General features: G+C 43.7%; 1 protein-coding gene across 1 annotated transcript in view; it reads left to right on the forward strand.

Annotated features, from left to right (window-relative positions):
• Positions 1-15,504, forward strand: part of GLG1 (golgi glycoprotein 1) — a 147,985-nt gene that overhangs the window by 13,131 nt on the left and 119,350 nt on the right. The gene's annotated exons all lie outside the window — the stretch shown is intronic.

Genomic DNA, 15,504 nt, shown 5'->3' on the forward strand with positions numbered 1-15,504 from the left:
CTGGGTGAAAGAATTAAATTCTGCCAAATTTGGAATACTGCCTGTCAAAGGAAAACTCCACTCTCACGTATAAGGGGCAACCTCTGCCTCCCAGATTCAAGCAGTTCTTCTGCCTCAGCCTCCCAAGTAGCTGGGATTACAGGCATGTGGCACCATGGCCAGCAAATTTTACATCTTTAATAGAGATGGGGTTTTGCCATGTTGGCCAGGCTGGTCTCGAACTCCTGACGTCAGGTCATCCACCCGCCTTGGCCTCCCAAAGTGCTGGGATTATAAGCGTGAGCCACCGTGCCCGGCCCGATAATTTTTATATTGTTTATGTCTTTAAAAAATAATTTTGATATATTGGGTTAAATAATAAATTATAAAATCAGTTTTACTTTTTAAAAATAAATGACTACCAGGAAACATAAAATTATGTATGTGTCTCACATACTTCTTATGAATAGCACTGGTCTAGAAGAAAAAGATGTCTTTACTGAAAACCATAATACAAGTTTTAAAGTAATAAGTGTCAGAAGAGAAGAATAAATTAAATGCTATAGGTGTATAGTAGAGGAAATGGTTGGGAGAATCAGAAAAAGAGCCCTTCAGTACTTTTTTTTTTTTTTTTTTTTTTTGAGACGAAGTCTTGCTCTATTGCCCAGGCTGGAGTGCAGTGGCGCAATCTCGGCTCACTGCAACCTCTGCCTCCCAGGTTCATGCCATTCTCCTGCCTTAGCCTCCCGAGTAGCTGGGACTACAGGTGCCCGCCACCACGACTGGCTAATTTTTTGTATTTTTAGTAGAGACGGGGTTTCAACGTGTTAGCCAGGATGGTCTCGATGTCCTCACCTTGTGATGCGCCCGCCTCGGCCTCCCAAAGTGCTAGGATTACAGGCGTGAGCCACTGCACCTAGTGCCCTTCAGTACTTCTTAACTCTTCTTGAATTGTTGGTTCATGTTAATAAAATTCTTTTTTTTTTGAGACAGAGTCTTGCTTTGTTGCCCAGGTTGGAGTACAGTGGTGTGATCTCGGCTCACTGCAAGCTCCGCCTCCCAGGTTCATGCCGTTCTCCTGCCTCAGCCTCCCGAGTAGCTAGGACTACAGGCACCCACCACCACGCCAAGCTAATTTTTTTTGTATTTTTAGTAGAGACATGTTAGCCAGGATGGCTAGTGAAACCGTGTTAGCCAGGATGGTCTTGATCTCCTGACCTCATGATCTGCCTACCTCTGCCTCCCAAAGTGTTGAGATTACAGGCCTGAGCCACCACACTGGCCTTAAATTCTTTTTTTTTTTTCTTTTTTTTGAGAAGGAGTCTGTCTCTGTGGCCCAGACTGGAGTACAGTGGCCGGATCTCAGCTCACTGCAAGCTCCGCCTTCTGGGTTTACGCCATTCTCCTGCCTCAGCCTCCCGAGTAGCTGGGAACACAGACGCCTGCCACCTCGCCCGGCTAGTTTTTTGTATTTTTTAGTAGAGACGGGGTTTCACCGTGTTAGCCAGAATGGTCTCGATCTCCTGACCTCGTGATCCGCCTGTCTCGGCCTCCCATGGCCTTAAATTCTTAATTGAACTGCTTTAAAATGCCTCCTAGGCCGGAAGCAGTGGCTCATACCTGTAATCCCAGCAATTTGGAAGCCTGAGGTGGGTGGATCCCCTGAGGTCCAGAGTTCGAAACCAGCCTGGCCAACATGGTGAACCTCCGTCTCTATTAAAAATACAAAAATTACCCCGGGCATGGTGGTGCATGCCTGTAATCCCAGCTACTGTGGAGGCGGAGGCTGGAGGATCGCTTGATCCTGGGAGGCGGAGGTTGCAGTGAGCTGAGATCACGTCACTGCACTCCAGCCTGGGCAACAGAGTGAGAGTCTGTCTCAAAAACAGAACAAAATGAAACAAAACAAAAGCCTCCTAATCTTGTTAATGAGTAGATTTCATCTTCTGCATGCCTAATTTGTGAGTTGTAAGGGGTGCTTTAGCTCCTTCAACTTGAGAACAATACTCTGATAAAACCAGAGGTCAGTTAGTGACTCATCTTAATTTGGTTGCCTTAGATTTGAAACTTAAGAAAGAACCCTAAGTGATGGCCCTCAGAACTGTGCCAGTACTACCCTTTGTATCTGCATTAAAATAGAGTGTGAAGGAACAAGGAGTGTGGACTGGAATCTAAAAACAATGACTTAAGAGAACCAGACATCTGTAGTCATTCAGCTTTAATAATTTTACTGAAATCAGAAAATTTTGTTTGACTGAATGTGTGATATTTACAGGACCTGTACATTTTCCTATTAAAGGCTCTAATAACACCTAGGATTCTTGATAGGGTGAATCATAGTAAAAATGGGTGCTGACTTGTATCCTGGATCTATACACTTGTAAAATAAAACAAATTTTTAAAATGTTTTTGTGTTTCTTTAAAAAATAAATGTGATAGGCTGGGCGTGGTGGCTCACACCTGTAATCCTAGCACTCTGGGAGATGGGTGGACAGATCACCTGAGGTCAGGGGTTTGAGACCAGCCTAGCTAACACGTCGAAATCCCGTCTCTACTAACAGTACAAAAATTAGTCAGATGTGGTGGCGCATGCCTGTAATCTCAGCTACTCGGGAGGCTGAGGCAGGAGAATTGCTTGAACCTGGGAGGCGGAGGTGGCAGTGAGCCAAGGTCATGCCATTGCACTGGGCAACAGTGAGACTCTGTCTCAAAAAAAAACAACAATAAAAATTAAAATGTTATATATATTTAAAATCATAAGCATGATAAGCAATGAAATGAAATGGTAAGTGAGTAAAATTAACCATGAGAATATGAATATAAATTCTAAATCAGTTGAAATACAAGTTTTGAAAAAATGACAGCAAAAGAAATTGTGTTAAAAATGCTCTGGTACCAGCCGGGTGTGGTGGCTTACACCTGTAATCCCAGCCCTTTGGGAGGCCGAGGCGGGCAGATCACCTGAGGTCAGGAGTTCGACACCATCCTGGCCAACGTGGTGAAACCCCATCTCTACTAAAAATACAAAAATTAGCCAGGCATGGTGACACATGCCTGTAATCCCAGGTACTCAGGAGGCTGAGGCAGGAGAATTGCTTGAACCGGGGAGGTGGAGGTTGCAGTGAGCGGAGATCGTGTCATTGCACTCCAGCCTGGGAGACAAGAGTGAAACTCTGTCTCCAAAAAAAAAAAAAAAAAAAATGCTCTGGTACTTCACTTGTAATTTAAGTTTAAACGAGAAAGACCGCCCTGCAAGTCATTTAGCAGAACTCTGAAAATAATTACACTGACCATATCAGCTCTGTAATGTGATAAACAGCATAAAGTAGACAGTAACTTCAATGATGAAGAAAGGGATGTAATGGAGAATTTTAATCATGAACAAATATCATGCCATCTGTTAATTAGTGCCATTGTCTTAGTGCATTTCGTGTTGCTCTAACAGAATACCCAAGACTGGGTAATTTGTAAAGAAATATTTATTTGGCTCATAGTTCTGGAGATTGGGAAGTCCAAGATTGAGAGGCCCTATCTGGTGAGGGCTGGCTTGCTGCATCATCCCATGGCAGAATGTGGAAGGACAAGAGAATGCAAGAGAAAGGGTGGGCTTGCACAAGGAATGTGCATAACTCATCCTTTTATCAGAACCCCACTTCCCGGGCAACGGAAATAAGGGCGTTAATCCATTCATGAGGCCACAGTGCTCTCATGACCTGGTCACCTCTTAAAGGTCCCGTCTCTCAGCACTTGTATTGGGGATTAAGTTTCCAACAGATGAACTTTGGGGGACACATTCAAACGATAGCAACCATTTACTGAGGACACACCTATTATATATGATGTAAAATCAGAAGAGATAAGGTCCTACAGTCATGTGAAGCTTGTGATGAGAGGAAAAGCATTGTGGTAAATGGAAAAATAGAATGGGCTTTGGAACTGCAGTCCTGGATTCAAATCCCAGCTCACTTACCAGTTATTATGACCTTGGGCAAGTTAATCTCTCAAACCTTCAGTTTTCTTATTTGTAAATGGTCTTCCGTTTCCCCTTTGTTGTTGTAGGTGAGATCATTCAAGATAATGCTTTTTGTTCACTGCCTTAAGAGAAATGTGAAATAAACTGGAATGCTTCACACCCTTTATATAATCCTTCCAAAGCGTCTCCAATAAAGCTTTGGAATAAGGTCAAGAACATTTATATAAACAGTTCGGGTGCGGTGGCTCACGCCTGTAATCCCAGCACTTGGGGAGGCCAAGGCGGGTGGATCACCTGAGGTCAGGAATTCAAGACCAGCCTGGGCAACATGGGGAAACCCCATCTCTACTAAAAATACAAAAATCAGCAAGGTGTGGTGGCGTGCACCTGTAATCCCAGCTACTCAGGAGACTGAGGCAGGAGAATCGCTTGAACCCAGGAGGCGGAGTTTGCAGTGAGTCGAGATTGCTCTGTTGCACTCCAGCCTGGGTGACAGAACAAGACTCCATCTCAATCAGTCAATCAATCAGTAAATAAATTACAGAAGGCCAGGCACGGTGGCCCACACCCCAGCACTTTAGGAGACCAAGGTGGCAGATCGCATAAGCCAGAAGTTTGAGACCGGTTTGCCAATATGGTGAGACCCCATCTCTACATACATACATACATACATGCATGGTATTTAAATGTGTACACTTTGAAGGAAGGGGTAAATCCTCTGGGTAAAGGAATTAAGTTTTGCCAAATTTGGAATACTGCCTATCAAAGGAAGACTCTGCTCTCATGTATAAGGGGAAAAAGGATAGTTGAGAAGACTACTTTTTTCCCTGTATAAAACCAGATAAATTCAAAAATTACTGAAATTTTTCTGAAAGATGGTGACTTTTCAGAGGGAAAGTAATATGTAAGGTCTTTTGCTCTCATATTGTCAAGGTTGGAACATTTCTCTGGCCTGTGAAGCGGTCTGTAATACTAAGATATAAATACTAGACTTAGCCATACATTAAGGACAGCGCAAATAATTTTTGCTGTGTAAGTCTTTGGTTTTTTTTTTTTTTTTTTTTTTTTTTTGGAAATGGAGTCTTGCTCTGTTGTACAGGCTGGAGTGCAGTGGCATAATCTTGGCTCACTACAACCTCTGCCTCCCAGGTTCAAGTGATTCTTCTGCCTCAGCCTCCCGAGTTGCTGGGACTACAGGCACATGCCACCACGCCCAGCTGATTTTTGTATTTTTACTAGAGATGGGGTTTCACCATGTTGGCCAGACTGGTCTCAAACTTCTGACCTTGTGATCCGCCCACCTTGGCCTCCCAAAGTGTTGAGATTACAGGTATGAGCCACCACGTCTGGCCCTGTAAGTCTTCTTTCAGAAGTAACTAGGCAGCAGAGTTTTGAAATAGTTGAAAATCCACTATTTCATTTTCATATTTTTATATTTTAATTTTTTTTTTTTTTAACAAGAAAGGCTGTACTTTGACACAATTTCACTTTAAAACTCTGAGTTTGGTAGGTTTATTAGAACCTGACTATTATGTGTATTGATAGCAGCTTTTAGTGTGTCCAGTGGTGGTGATGCTTTTCTTTTTCTTTTTTTTTCTTGAGACAGAGTTTTACTCTTGTTGCCCAGGCTGGAGTGCAATGGCGTGGTCTCGGCTCACTGCAACCTCTGCCTCCCAGGTTCAAGCGATTCTCCTGCCTCAGCCTACCGAGTAGCTGGGTTACAGGCACGTGCCACCATGCCCAGCTAATTTTGTATTTTTAGTAGAGATGGGGTTTCTCCATGTTGGTCAGGCTGGTCTCGAACTCCTGATGTCAGGTGATCCGCCTACCTCAGCCTCCCAAAGTGCTGGGATTACAGACGTGAGCCATGGCGCCTGGCCTGAAACTTCTTATAATTGTAAAAAAAAAAAGGAAAAACATCAGCCAGGCACGATGGCTCACGCCTGTAATCACAGCACTTTGGGAGGCCAAGGCAGGCGGATCACAAGGTCAGGAGATCAAGACCATCCTGGCTAACACAGTGAAATCCTGTCTCTACTAAAAAATACAAAAAAAATTAGCCAGGCGTGGTGGCGTGCGCCAGCTACTCAGGAGGCTGAGGCAGGAGAATGGCATGAACCCAGGAGGTGGAGCTTGCAGAGATCGCGCCGCTACACTCCAGTTTGAGTGAGAGAACTAGGCTCCGTCTCAAAAAAATAAACAAAAACAAAAGTTTCAAGGATTTGTACTATTGGTATCCTTTTATTATTTGTTTGTTTATTTTATTTATTTATTTATTTATTTTTGAGACAGAATCTCACTCTGTCACCCAGGCTGGAGTGCAGTGGCTGGATCTCAGCTCATTGCTACCTCTGCTTCCCATCATGTTCAAACAATTCTACCTCAGACTCCTGAGCAGCTGGGACCACAGGCGTGTACCGCCACGCTCGGCCAAGAATTTTTACTATTGGTATACTTTCATTTTCAACTTGAAAGTGTATGTGAAATAGGAGAAATTAGGGCAGAAGTCAGAAGAAATTGGTGTGCTTCCCTTCCTCTTGTGGAAATTCCCATTCTTTAGCCCAGATACTCAACCTGTTTGCCTCTCCTTCGCACTGGCTCCATACACATCTTGCTGCCCCACACCCACAGATAAATAGTGTAGCGGTGTGGGCTTCTGGAGAGTACAGAGTTACAGCTTCAGAGTTTACAGGGCTTATATGTAAGTGTTATTTTTGGGAAAATATTTTATATTCAGTGATTTGGGAATTTTCTGTACCAAAATATTTCCCAGTGCCCTTCCCTCAGCACAGCCCATTGCTTCTCCTCCCCTGCCAGCTAGGTCCACTTTAGGCATTGTTTTCTTCCTTCATTTTTGTTAGATTGAACTATAAGAAATTACCAATATTTCATCATATTTGACTTATAAAAACATTTTCATATGGTTTAACGTAATTGTTCTTTTTTTTTTTTTTTGAGACAGAGTTTCACTCTGTCACCCAGGCTGCAGTGCAATGGTGCGATCTCAGCTCACTGCAACCTCCGCCTCCTGGGTTCAAGTGGTTCTCCTACCTCAGCCTCTTGAGTAGCTGGGATTACAGGTGCAAGCCACTATGCCTATCTAAGTTTTTTTTTTTTTGTACTTTCAGTAGAGACGGAGTTTCACCATGTTGGCCAGGCTGCTCTTGAACTCCTGACCTCAAGTTATCCACCCACCTCGGCCTCCCAAAGTGCTGGGATTACAAGCATGAACCACCATGCTTGGCCACTCACGAAATACATTTGATTAAAAAAGAATGGGTATTGGTCTGACAACCTTCTCCCTAAATATTTAATTATTCTTAGTCAAGTTGCTATTTAGCTTTCAGTTTATAGAACCCTTTTAATTTTATTTGTAGCTCTTGATAACCGTGTGTGATAGATATGACAGATACTAGCCTTATTTTACAGATAAAAAACCATGAATCAGATAGATTTTTATTTGCGCAAGTCACATAGTGTTAAGAACAGACTGAGCATGGTGGCTCATGTCTGTAATCCCGGCACTCTGGTAGGCTGAGCCTAGGAGTTTGAGATCAGCCTGGGCAACATGGCCTAACCCCATCTCTACAAAAAATACAAAAATTAGCCAACGTGGTGGTGAGAACCTGTAGTCCCAGCTACTCATGAGGTTTTTTGTCCCTCTTTCTCTCTTGGGCTCTAATCTTATGTAGGTTAAATTGATTACTATTGTCCCACGAGGGGGCTCTGTTTTTAATCCCCCCACCCAACCCCAACTGCCCCGGTTTTTTTCTCTCTGTGTTTCATTTTGGATAATTACTATTGCTGTATCTTCAGGTTCACTGATGTTTTCTTTTTTTTTTTTTTTTTTTTTTTTGAGGCGGAGTCTCGCTTTGTCGCCCAGGCTGGAGTGCAGTGGCCGGATCTCAGCTCACTGCAAGCTCCGCCTCCCAGGGTTACGCTATTCTCCTGCCTCAGCCTCCCGAGTAGCTGGGACTACAGGCGCCCGCCACCTCGCCCGGCTAGATTTTTGTATTTTTTAGTAGAGACGGGGTTTCACCGTGTTAGCCAGGATGGTCTTGATCTCCTGACCTCGTGATCCGCCCGTCTCGGCCTCCCAAAGTGCTGGGATTACAGGCTTGAGCCACCGCGCCCGGCCTCACTGATGTTTTCTTCTGTAGTTTTCAACCAGCTATTAATACCATCCAGTGAATTTGGTATTTTAGATATATTTCACATATAGAAGTTTGATTTGGGTCTTTTACATATATAGTCGATTATCCATTATGTTCATGTTTTCCTTTACACCCTTTAGTGTACTTGTAATAGCTGTTTTTTTCTTTTTTGTTTTTCTTTTTTGGAGACGGAGTCTCGCTCTGTCGCCAGGCTGGAGTGCAGTGGCGCGATCTCGGCTCACTGCAACCTCCGCCTCCCAGGTTCAAGTGTTTCTCCTGCCTCAGCCTCCCGAGTTGCTGGGACTACAGGCATGCACCACCATGCCCAGCTAATTTTTGTATTTTCAGTAGAGATGGGGTTTCACCGTGTTAGCCAGGATGGTCTCTATGTCTTGACCTTGTGATCGCCCACCTCAGCCTCCCAAAGTGCTGGGATTACAGGCGTGAGCCACCGTGCCCAGCCATAATAGCTGTTTAAGGTCCTCATGTGCTAATTCCATAATCTCTGTCATTTCTTAATCTTTTTCTGATGATTAGGTTTTGTTATTAGTCATATTCCTGCTTTCCAAGTGTGGTAACTTTTTATTGGATTCAAGGGGATCCCTCTGCAGATTTCCTGTGACCATTCTCAGTACAGAACTCTTTCTCTATTCTCACTCTTTCTTGGTTCCAGTATTCAAATCTTGCAAATTCTAGCTGCTTTAGATACCCTAAAGTTTCTCTCCTCCATTCAGCAAGACCATCCAATTCTGTTTGGGTTTCCTCTCCCTGTGTTGCAGCCCAGAAGCCACTTCCATGCAGTAAGCTAGGTAATCATCGGCTCACCTGGTTTGTTACCTTCTCTCAGGGATCATAGTTAATGCTGCCTGTTGTCCAGTGACTGAAAGTTACTTCATATATCGTGTCTCGTTTACAATGGGAGTAAGGGAGATAGTTTCCATAGTAGCTAATCCTCATGAGTGGAAGTAGAAATCATTACTTCTTGGATTTTAACTTCTGACATATTAAATGTGGGAAGTAATGGGGAGAATTTGTTAGAAAGGGAGATTAATAAGGCCAGGCGCAGTCACTCACGCCTGTAATCTCAGCACTTTGGGAGGCTGAGGCGGGCGGATCACCTGAGGTCAGGAGTTCGAGACCAGCCTGACCAACGTGGTAAAACCCTGTCTCTACTGATAATACAAAAATTAGTGGGTGTGGTGGTGGGCGGCTGTAATCCCAGCTACTTGGTAGACTGAGGCAGGAGAATTGCTTGAACGCAGGATGTAGAGGTTGCAGTGAGCCAAGATCACACCACTGCACTCCAGCCTGGGCAACAATAGCGAGACTACAATTCAAAAAAAAAAGTTAGAATTACAAATGTGTGTGTATTTTGATCCAAAGTTCTGACTTTATTGAAACAAAAAAATTAGCCAGGCGTGGTGGCAGGCTCCTGTAGTCCCAGCTGCTCTGGAGGCTAAGGTGAGAGGATTGTCTGAGCTGAGGAGATTGAGGCTGCCGTGAGTTATGATTGCGCCACTGCACTCCAGCTTGGGTGACAGAGCGATACCCTGTCTCAAAAAAAAATTATTTTTCCATTGCCCAGTGGAAAAATATTTTAGCATGATATAATTTCATTGTGTGTCAAGAAGGTCAACTTGTCTTGTAACTGAGTTGAGGTAATAATAAGCCCTTTACCAGTGTGCAAGATAAAAGTTTTCCTTTCAGTTCATGTACTAATTAGGACAAAACTAACTTCCATAAAAAAACCAAAAATATCAGTGGTTGAACACGAGAAGTTGTGGGGGACTGTGATCCAGTCATCTGGTGATCCAGAGACCCAGGTTCCTCTTATCTTGTGGGTCCATTCATTTCCTAGGGCCTTGCCTTTTTTTTTTTTTTTTTTTTCCTTATCAGCTCTCTCTGACTCATTGGGATGAAATTCACTTACCATAAGATTCACCCTGTTTACCACCTGTTCTTTTTTTTTTTTCCCCCCCGAAACAGAGTCTTGCTCTGTTACCCAGGCTAGAGTGCAGTGGTGCAATCTCAGCTCACTACAACCTTTGCCTCCCGGGTTCAAGCAGTTCTCCTGCCTCAACCCCTCAAGTAGCTGGGATTACAGGCACCCGCCACTACACCTGGCTAATTTTTCTATTTTCAGTAGTGACAGGGTTTCATCATATTGGCCAGGCTTATCTCGAACTCCTGACCTCAAGTGGTCTGCCTGCCTTGGCCTCCCAAAGTGTTGAGATTACAGGCGTGAGCCAGCTCATCCGGCCAAATCTTATTTTAGATAACTAAACTACTTTGGCATTTGTCATAATTTTAGTTAGAGGTTTTTTTTTTGAAACGTAGTCTCAGGCTCTGTCGCCCAGGCTGGAGTAAAGTGGCATGATCTTGGCTGACTGCAAGCTCTGCCTCCTGGGTTCACGCCATTCTCCTGCCTCAGCCTCCCAAGTAGCTGGTACTACAGGCGCACACTACCACGCCCGGCTAATATTTTTTGTAGTTTTAGTAGAGACGGGGTTTCACCCTGTTAGCCAGGATGGTCTCGATCTCATGACCTCATGATCCTCCCATCTCGGCCTCACAAAGTGCTGGGATTACAGGCGTGAACCACCGCGCCCAGCCTGTTTTTTGTTTTTTTGAGACAGAGTCTCACTCTGTTGTCCAGGCTGCAGTACACTGGTGTAATCTCGGATCACTGCAGCCTCCACCTCCTGGGTTCGAGTGATTCTTCTGCCTCACTCTCCCGAGTAGCTGGGGCTACAGGTGTGCGCCACTGTGCTGAGCTAATTTTTTGTATTGTTAGTGGAGATGGTGTTTCACCATGTTGACCAGACTGGTCTCGAACTCCCGAGCTCTGGTGATCTGCCTGCCTTGGCCTTCCTAAGTGCTGGGATTACAGACATGAGCCACTGAGCCTGGTCAATTTACTTAGAGTTTTTGAATCTGTGATTAGAATTTAAAGATAGGATTTTAAAATTTTTTTTATTTTAGTAGATTTTTGGGGAACACGTGGTGTTTGGTTACATGAATAAGTTCTTTAGTGGTGATTTCTAAGATTTTGGTGCACCCATTACTCAAGCATTGTACACTGTACCCAATGTGTAGGTTTTTTGTTTGTTTGTTTGTTTTCACAAGTCTCGCTCTGTTGCCAGGCTGGAGCGCAGTGGCACAATCTCAGCTCACTGCACCCTCCGCCTCCCAGGTTCAAGAAATTCTCCTGCCTCAGCCTCCCAAGTAGCTGGGACTACAGGTGCCTGCCACCACGCCCAGCTAATTTTTGTATTTTTAGTAGAGATGGTGTTTCACCACGTTGGCCAGGATGGTCTTGAAGTCTTGACCTCGTGACTGCCCGCCTTGGCCTTCCAAAGTGCTGGGATTACAGGCGTGAGCCACCGTGCCCAGCCCCCAGTGTGTAGTTTTTTTATCCCTCAATCCCCTCCCACCCTCTCCCCCAAGTCCCCAGAGTTCATTGTATCATTCTGATGCCTTTGCCTCTTCATAGTTTACTTAGCTCTCTAGAATTTAAGGATAGGTTTCTAAAGTGAAACTGACTGAAACTAATTGGTAAGAGTGTTATAAATAATATTAATCATGCTTTGTAAGAAACATACCCTAAGAGATGGTTTATAAATGTATTGCTAACAAAACTCAGTTAATTAATGTTAGGCATTATGATGCAATTAATAGTAACATTTCCAAGTTCATATTATTGTCTGCAAGGAGAATAAAGGAGAGTCAGAGCAAACAGTGTTTTTCAAAGCCATGCGTGGTCAGTGGGAAGGGTCCTGAGCAGCTGGCATTATTGTTCTTGTCAAATCTGGCCCTCTATTGAAATGTCTGTATTAACTTAGTTTTGTTTTCAGGGGAATTAGGAGGTCTATAAAGACTTTTGGGTAGGAGAATGTCATGATGAAATAGTTAAGGAAATTACTTGGGACACTATGAATTGAAGTGAGGAAAATTGAAGGCAGTGAGAAAGCTGCTGTTAAAATAAGATCTTAAAGTAAAGACTTGGGCCAAAGGAAACTAGTAGCAAAGGAGATAAAAGTGGCATTGATGAGGACTCATTACCTAGGAAAAATTTACAGTGCTTTTGTTCATTCGTTTGACAAATTTTGGATAAATATTATTTACTGTATGCCAGCAACTTAATTGTAGGTGCTGGGAATGTGGTGATGATGACACCCTCAGCTCCCCCTTCTAAAAGACGTGGTCCCTGCTCCTGCGGAGCTCACTGTCGAGTGGAGGACGTAGCCATGGTGAGAGCTTTCAAAGAGAGATGCTTGGACATTGGCTCATCGGAGTCTGGAAATGTCTTTCTGAGATGATTGAGCTGAAGGAATGATAGAATTTAACCCAGTGAAGAGAATTCAGATTTTAGGCTGGGTGCTGTGGCTTACTCCTGTAATCCCAGCACTTTGGGTGTCTGAGGCAGGTGGATCACCTGAGGTCAGGAGTTTAAGACCAGCCTGGCCAACATGGTGAAACCCCACCTCTACTAAAAATGTGATAATTAGCCGGGCTTGGTGGCATGCGCCTGTAATCCCAGCTACTAGGGAGTTGAGGAATGAGAATTGCTTGAACCCAGGAGGCGGAGGTTGCAGTGAGCCAAGATCACGCTATTGTACTCCAATTTGGGCGACAGTAGGGAAACTCTGCCCGCCCCCCAAAAAAAGTCAAAGTTTAACTGTTACACTACCTCCAAAAATATATAATTTGTGGTGAATTTGAAATGACAGCTAGGCATTTCAGGCAATTTCCAGTAAGAGGATATAAACTTGGAACTAACTCTTGAACTGAGTCTAAATTTTAGTTGGGGCTATGAACATGGCCAAGCCCTCTTAAAGAATGTGTAAATAGAAGAGTATGATTCCAAGGACTGAGCCCTGGGGACAGCTTGCAATGAAGGGTTGGAAGCTTGTGGAGGGAATTATAGGGAACAGGAGGTGTGGTTGGGAGTTAAAAGAAGATTTATAAGAGTTTAGTTGTGGAAGCCAAGGAAAGGGAAATTTTAGTTGTGAAAGTCAAGAAAAGAGAATTTTTTTTTTTTTCTTTTTTGAGACGGAGTCTAGCTCTGTCGCCCAGGCTGGAGTGCAGTGGCCGGATCCCAGCTCACTGCAAGCTCCGCCTCCCGGGTTCACGCCATTCTCCTGCGTCAGCCTGCCGAGTAGCTGGGACTACAGGCGCCCGCCACCTCACCCGGCTAGTTTTTTGTATTTTTTAGTAGAGACGGGTTTTCACCGTGTTAGCCAGGATGGTCTCAATCTCCTGACCTCATGATCCGCCCATCTTGGCCTCCCAAAGTGCTGGGATTACAGGTTTGAGCCACCGCGCCCAGCCAGAAAAGAGAAATTTAAAAGGTAGTAAACCCTTGGGTAACTAGAGTAGCATAGCTAAAGTTAATGACTAGGAAAAGACCATGGTTTCTGGTAAAAGAGATAGAGTACATTCTATAGAACCCAGATTTTGACTATTTGAAAAGTTTGATAGTGAAGAGAAGGTGAGACTGTCTTAAAAGGGAGGACATTCCTGTTAACAAAGATCTTTCAAGATTAAGGAAATCCCAGCACCTCGGGATGTTGAGGCGGGCAGACTACCTGAGCTCAGGAGTTCAAGACCAGTCTGGCCAACATGGTGAAACCCCATCTCTACTAAAAATACAAAATTAGCTGGGCGTGGTGGCACATGCCTAAAATCCCAGCTAATTGGGAGGCTGAGGCAGGAGAATCGCTTGAACCTGGGAGGTGGAAGTTGCAGTGAGCTGAGATCGCCCCATTGCACTCCACCCTGGGCAATAAGAGCGAAAGTCTGTCTCAAAAAACAAACAAACAAAACATTAAGGAAATCTATTTTTTATTAAAATATTTTTCTCCCCAATCTTACTATCTAGGAAAATCTATTTTAAAGGCAAAGAAAAAGGGAACCAGTAGAGAGGGTGAGAGATTGGAAATGCTGGAGAGGTAGAGGGTGCATAAAAAATGGTACACAAGAGAGGAAGGAGGAGAGGGTTCAAGCCAATGTGGTGTCACAGAACATGATTTGTAATTTTTTTTTTTTTTTGAGACGGAGTCTCACTGTTGCCTGGGCTGGAGTGCAGTGAAGCGATCTCGACTCACTGTGACCTCTGCCTCCCAGGTTCAAGCGATTGTCCTGCCTCAGCCTCCCCTCAGCCTCAGTAGCTGGGATTACAGCTGCCCACCACCACGCCTGGCTAATTTTTTGTATTTTTAGTAGAGACGGGGTTTCACCATGTTGACCAGGCTGGTCTCAAACTCCTGACCTCAGGGGATCTGCCCGCCTCAACATCCCGAGGTGCTGGGATTTCCTTAATCTTGAAAGATCTTTGTTAATAGGAATGTCCTCCCTTTTAGATAGTTCCGGCCTCCCAAAGTGCTGGGATTTCAGGCGTGAAGCACCTCCTGGCCTTTTTTTTTTTAAATCTTAAATAGAATCTCTATAATTATTAAATAACAACACCCCATTCCAGAGTCCCTGGCAACCACCATTCTATTTTTTATCTCTGTGAATTTGACTATTCTAGGTATTTCATATAAGTGGAATCGTGATATTTGTCCTTTTGTGTCTGGCTTATTTCACTTAGTGTAATGTCTTTAAGGTTCATCCATGTTGTGGCATGGGTATCAGAATTTCCTTCCTTTTTAAAGGCAAATAACATTCCATCATACGTATACACTACATTTTGTTTATCTGTTCATCTGTTGATGGACACTTGAATGAATTCTGCCTTTGACTTTTGTGAATAATGCTGCTGTGAATGTGGGTATACAAATATCTCTTTGAGACCCTGTCTTCAGTTTTTTTTTGGTATATACCCAGTAGTGGAATTACTAGGTCATATGGCGATTCTATTTTTAAGTTTTTGAGGATAGGGCATACTGTTTTTCACAGCAGCTGCATCATATTATATTCCCACCAACAGTTCGGAGAGTTCTAACTTCTTCACATCCTCATCAACACTTATTTTCTGTTTGTTTGTTTTTGAGACATAGTCTCACTCTGTCGCCCAGACAGGAGTGCAACAGTGCACTAATTTTTTGTATTTTTAGTTGAGATGAAGTTTCACCATGTTGGTCAGGGTGGTCTCAAATTCCTGACCTCAGGTGATCCTTGCCCACTTATTAATCAGGCTGTTTGTTTTTTGTTGTTGAGTTGTAAGAGCTTATTATATATTCTGGATATTAACCTCTTACCAGATAGATGACCTGCAAATATTTTCTTCCTTTTCGTGGATTGCCTTTTCACTCTATCGATTTTGTCGTCTTCAACTTTGATGTAGTTCACTTTATTATTTTCTTTTCTTGTCTGTGCTTTTAGTGTTGTATCCAGTAAATTATTGCAAATCCAGTGTCATGAAGCTTTTCTCCTATGCTTGCTTCACAGTGTTTT

The sequence above is a fragment of the Papio anubis genome, chromosome 18, assembly GCF_008728515.1.
Source record: "Papio anubis isolate 15944 chromosome 18, Panubis1.0, whole genome shotgun sequence".
Lineage (NCBI taxonomy): Eukaryota > Metazoa > Chordata > Mammalia > Primates > Cercopithecidae > Papio > Papio anubis.